The 6,000-nt window shown below is 51.3% G+C and overlaps 1 protein-coding gene across 1 annotated transcript in view; it reads left to right on the forward strand.

The window, feature by feature from the left end:
• Positions 1-6,000, forward strand: part of TNFAIP8 (TNF alpha induced protein 8) — a 117,807-nt gene that overhangs the window by 46,190 nt on the left and 65,617 nt on the right. The gene's annotated exons all lie outside the window — the stretch shown is intronic.

Consider the following 6,000-nt stretch of genomic DNA (forward strand, 5'->3'; position numbering starts at 1 on the left):
CACCCCCTTTCTGCTCCTTTCCCTGCAGCATGCTAAGCTTGTCCCGTCTCGGGCTGGTGCACCTGGTCCTCCTGCCACCTGGCTTGCTCTTCCTCAGGCTCTTGGCACACTCCTCCCATGCCACCCCTGCCAGAGTGGTCTCTGTCACCACTCGCCGTTCATTTCCAGTCTGGCACCTCTCACCATCTGTCCTTCAATTATTTATGTGTTTTGCGGGTTGCCGTCTCTCTCCCCCGTGGAATGTTAATTTCGTAGCTCAGGCAACCTCGTGTATTTTCCTTTGCGCTCTGTTCCCGGCTTCTCCGTCAGTACCTGGCGTGCAGTAGGTGCTGGATAAATACAGGTGGGCGCTGTCGAATGAATGGAGAAATCTCCCTGCCGTCTACAAAGGTACAGTGGACTGCAGAGGAGGAAATGGGGACAGCAGGGGCTGTCCCTTGAAGCAACATGTGCTGAATGCTATGCCAAAGCTTCCAGGTGGCACAGGGAGACAGGAGTGGGGGCTGGCCTCTGGCTGCCAGCATCCTGCAGGGCTCGTGTGAGCTGAGCCTCAGGTCACTGGCCGTGGTCTGTGACTGAGGATGGTGGAAAGGACATAGAGGCCGGGGAGTGCGGGTGAGCGGAGGTCCAGAGGGAGGACAGCAGGAAGCCGGCTGTGGCCAGGACTGGGGGCCACCCCGCGTCCCGTGCAGAGGATGGCCTGTAAATGAGGATATGCAAGCCCTTTTTAAACTCAGTTCTAGGCACAGATGGTGGGGTTAGGTGACGGAGCCGCACTTTGGGAAGATGTCCTGGGAGAGCAGCTAAGTGGAAGGAGCAGGTCCTGCCAGAGGATGAGGTCTGGCTGGAGGTGGGTGACAAGGAAGGCAGAAGGGGCATTTCAGAGGCGGGGGAACAGGTGGGCTTGGGGGCTGGTGGGAGGGGGAGCGAGGGGTCCACAGTGACACTGAGGTATCCGGGCTGCATGACCAATGGGTAGGTGAGATACGGAGCCCCAGAGGAGAAGCCGGTCCAGAGTGCGGGAGCATAGGATTTCAGTTGGGGTCTACCCCTCTGCTGTATGACTGAGCACTTTGGAGACTGAACCAGCTCATGGGCCCTCCCTTGCCCTGAAGGGCTTCGGGTGATGGGAAGAGAGAGGCAGGGGGGCCAGAAATAAGCCACAGGATAGCGGCCTCGGGCTCCCACGGCCCCCTTTTCCTCTGACGTGTGGAAGGAGCCGGTCCGTGTCAGCTTGCCGTGGGGTGAATTTGTTCCGTTGTGAGGCTGGGGAGGATGGGGTGGAGCACAGCTGGCTGTGTGTTGGCTGCATGGGCACGGCACTCTGGGTACAAATGTCACCCAGACCCGGGTGACGTAGCGCGCTCGCCCTGCAAACGGTCAAACCTGATACGTGTTCTTCCTAAACGGAAAAATCTGAGAAACTTTACTCGAGACACGCTGTCATTTCTGATTACTCTCTAAATGGACAAGTTTCTGAAAGTTATGTTTTGTTTGTTTGTTTTAGGTTTGAAAATAACTGCGGGGGGTAAAACTGCATAATGACAGGGACGCCTGGGTGGCTCAGTCAGCGAAGCGTCTGCCTTTGGCTCAGCTCATGATCCCGGGGTCCTGGGATCGAGCCCCACTTTGGGCTCCTTGCTGAGCAGAGAGTCTGCTTCTCCCTCTACCTGCTGCTCGCCCTGCTTGTGCTCTCTCTCTGACAAATAAATAAATAAAATCTTTTTTAAAAACTGCATAATGACAAAGCTGTCTATCCTCTAAAGGAGGAAGGACCAGTAGAACTGCTTGGTGGCGTTCCCTGGAAAGTTGTCTTTTCAAGAAACCAGCTTGTGTCACCTCTAAAGCAAAGGGTTTGACAGAATCCACATGACAAGAACAGCAGAAGCACAGCGGGGAAGGCAGCAGGACTTGGTGAATGAGGGACCATCCGAGCCCAGAGAGGAATCCACAGTGACCACGGGACAGGGTGGTAGTGGAAGGCAGAGAGGTTAAAAACACAGAGAAAAATAATCGGGTTTGGCAGGGGAGGGATGCGGGGGAATTCAGCTCGGGAAATATCATATGTTGCATATTAACTAGAAATTCTAGAAATTTATAGAGAAATTGACTGTGCAATTGGAGAGTTTTTCTTGGCAAATAGAAAGTTTAATTAGCTTAGTGTTCTCTCGCTAGGGCTCATGCTCAGTTTCACAGGGAGGTTTGAAATGGAAGAATGCTAGAAAGTGTCAGGATTCCATTTATATTCGGTTCAGCAGAAAGTAAACCACATTCGAGTTCCAGCATATTTATTGCAGCAGACGCTCTGTTTTTTGTTTTTTTTTTTTTTACCTTTAAATGCTGATCTAGCGTTTTCGTTGGTGGCATGGGTGTGAAGAGAGCCTGGAGCCTGTGTCTGAGGAAGACAGACATAAATGCTCCTTCTGGAGTCCTAGGGTCCGGTCCTCACTGCACTTGCCCTGTTTAACCAGCTAGCGATGTGATTTGGGGCACGACTTTCGGCTTCCTTGGGCTGCTTCCTTTTCCTTGCTTGTGCAAGAAGGTTGGATGATATTGGAGGTCCTGCCAACACCGAAGTTCCATGAATTTCAAGAAAGAAAAGAGAAAGATGGTCTTCTTAGGTGGGGGAGGGCTCTGAGTGGCATTGTATAAAATTTATGCTTAAAACATGGAAACAGATACGATGTGATAGAAAGGTCTACCACCCCACGCTTATTTTTTTACGCAGCTCGTTCTGGGGGGAGGCTGTGAACGGCAGCAGACATGATAACAGATTTGAGACGTCACCCCCCGCCCCCAGTCCTGTCTCGGAAGCCATACTCATACCCGCTCATACTGTCTCACTCACTGTTCTCCTGGCTTTGAAAGTTGGGTTGCCAGGTGTTCCTTTTATTTTCTAGATGCTGAACTGTTTGTGCTTTCTGTCTGGTCAACCAAGGACACTTTCGTGAATATGATAGGAAGAGAGAAAGCCAGCAGATTCAGGGCAAGCCATACCTGGGTTCCTGGGCTGGCGTTGCGCTGAGCAGGTGCATGTGTGGTGCTCGCTCTCCTCACCTGTAACCTGGGGATTGTGGCGCCCATCTCCTGGGGTTTCAGTGAGGAGGAGTGAACATGGGGAAAGCATCATGCGTGCCTCCTGGCATTGAGAGGGTGCTTGACAGCAGTGGGATTTTCCCACCCTTGTCTAGGCATGAATCATGTGCTTCTTTGCCAATGCCAGGCATCCCTGGGTGAGAGAGGGTGGGTCTGACTACCTGCTCTCTCCGTGGCAGCATCTGTGAGATGCTTCTAGAGCACCTTGCCAAGCTCAGGCACTGACTCTCCTGGAATGACTCCCACTCAGCCCGCTTTCTTCCCTGCTCTGCCCGGGACTTCTTCATCCTTGAAGAAGAGCAGAGGGACAAAGAGAAGCAAGTCAAATTGAGGAAGAGGCTCTGGTGCGGGCCATGGTTTTCGGGAGGCCACTGAAAGAGTTGAGGTGGCTGGAGGAGGCAGAAGAGAGGAGGTCTGGAGAGGCCCTAAAGCGGGGGGAGGGGATTAGCCCTCTTCTTGGGGGCCATGACGGTATACCCTAGGGACTAGGGAGCATCTTGGAAATGCCAGAGCGGGAAGGTCAAGGTGTTTTGCAGACATCTCCAGTTCTGTCTCTAAGGCTGTACAATCAGATGAAGTAAACAGATACAGGTATCTTGCTCATGCAGGCACAAATTTCACAATTGTTGTGGAGATTTTGTTGAACATGCAGCCGATAAGGATGTGGGTAACTGTCAGGCAGTATTTTTCTTGGGGTATGTAAAACGCAGTTGATGAAACTAGGCCAGAGAGAGTGTGCGCTCTGGAGATGGTTCTGGGAGGGTAGGGCTTGCAACGTCCTGTTGGCTCTGCTGCTCAACCTCTTTTGCTCTGCCAGTCTCTGTGGAAACTGGGATTGCCACCCGCTTTCCCTGGGTGTAGGGACCGTGGAAGGATGTAAGTGATAGAGCCTTGCTCTGAGATGCCTTTCTCTCACCGAGAGAAAGTGACTCTCAGTGACCAGTGTCTTTTGGAGCACCTGCATACCGAGGAGGAGAATCTGGTGTTCCAGAGTCATGTGGTCGTAGATAGATGGTGAAGAAATGCCATAGAAGATGGACCCTGACTTGCCTAACTTATTTAGCCTTACGGTGAAACTCCAGAGCGCTTCCAATCATCGGCAGTGCCAGGAGCGGGTGATTGGGGGAGGTGGGGTGCTGAGGCATGCTCCCCAGAAAAGACAGCCAGGTGCATTCCTGAGCACAAACCGCCTTAGCACAGCTGAATCTGGACCGATTCCTCGGTCAGTGGGCCACCAGGCCTGGAGCGCCTGTGAGGACCCTGCCACCATGTTGGCGGCTATTTTCTGTGATGCTGGAGGCTCCCTCCTCCAGTCTTCCCTTCCCAGGCCTTCACAGTGCAGCTCCACCCTCCCCTGCTGTAGTGGACAGACTGGTTGTTGGTAGCCACCTAGCCACGCATTTACCACCGAGGCCCCATTTTAAGGAAATGTGAGAGACCAGTTCTTCTGTTTAGATGGGGCATTTTACACCGTGTAACTTGGAATCGCCAATGGGTTAGGGTTTGCAAGGTCATTGTAATTCTGAATCTTGTCCTTCCGAGACGAGGAGCGTAGTCTCTCGGCACCTCCTGTGACCCTTAGTCTCTGATGACGTTGTCATAGCCTGAAGGGGCCCCTGAGAATTTGGGGAGATGACACAAGGAACGCATAAGGATGGTTTCTCAGATGTAAGCTTCATGAGTTAGTCACATGATAACAGGCTGCAGACCCATAAGAAATGGATAATGTATTTGGTTTTTTTTTTTTTTTTTTAAGATTTTATTTATTTATTTGACAGAGAGAGACACAGCGAGAGAGGGAACACAAGCAGCGGGAGTGGGAGAGGGAGAAGCAGGCTTCCCGCCGAGCAGGGAGCCCGATGCGGGGCTCGATCCCAGGATTCCGTGATCATGACCTGAGCCGAAGGCAGACGCTTAACGACTGAGCCACCCAGGCGCCCCAATGGATAATGTATTTGTAAAGTGATGTGGATCTGGTATCTCTTTCAGCCTCCTTCCCGAATCAGCAGTAGGCGTTTGGTTTATAATTCAGGTCAACAATAATGCTCGTTGCTCTTTGAGCCCTCGCTGTGCATCAGGCAAGGTGTTATTTGCTTCCCATGGTTCTCTTTACATCCTGAGAGCAATTCTATGAGGTAGATGATGTTATTCGCATTTGACAACAGAATAAAATTGCTCAGAGAGGTGACGTAACTTGCAATTCTATCAAACCAGGAAGTGGCGTAGATGGAATATGAACCAGGACCAGTAGACTCCAGAGTATTTGCCCATTGCTTTCCACTTGGTGTGTGTTGTGCTGAGTACCTGGTAGCCTCGGGACAGTGTCATTGCTATGGAGAATAAAAATAAAATCAAGAAACTTACCATGTAGTTGAGGATAAGATGGATAGACCACTAAAGATAATTCATGGACAACTGTGATAGGTACGCAGAAAGTCTTACCAGGGAAATTCAAGGGAGGTGCCAGGGGGGTTTAAGGGGGAAGCTGAGATCCTACATAGCTGGTTGGGACAAAGTGTTCGTAGAGGCGGTGACCTTGGAAGTGGGCCTTGCTGGACTGGTAGAATCTTGCCCAGTGGGGATGAATAAGGGAACAGTTTGTGGGTGGTGATGATTGTCAGATGCTCAGGTAAATCGGCAAGCTTCTGAAGAGACTATTAGATCGTATATACGCATATATCTTTTTTTTTTTAAGATTTTATTTATTTATTTAACAGAGACACAGCGAGAGCAGGAACACAAGCAGGGGGAGTGGGAGAGGGAGAAGCAGGCTTCCCGCTGAGCAGGGAGCCTGTGCGGGGCTCGATCCCAGGAACCTGGGATCATGACCTGAGCCGAAGGCAGACGCTTAACGACTGAGCCACCCAGGCGTCCATAACTTTCCTTAAAAAAAAAAAAAAAAAA

The sequence above is a fragment of the Neomonachus schauinslandi genome, chromosome 7, assembly GCF_002201575.2.
Source record: "Neomonachus schauinslandi chromosome 7, ASM220157v2, whole genome shotgun sequence".
Lineage (NCBI taxonomy): Eukaryota > Metazoa > Chordata > Mammalia > Carnivora > Phocidae > Neomonachus > Neomonachus schauinslandi.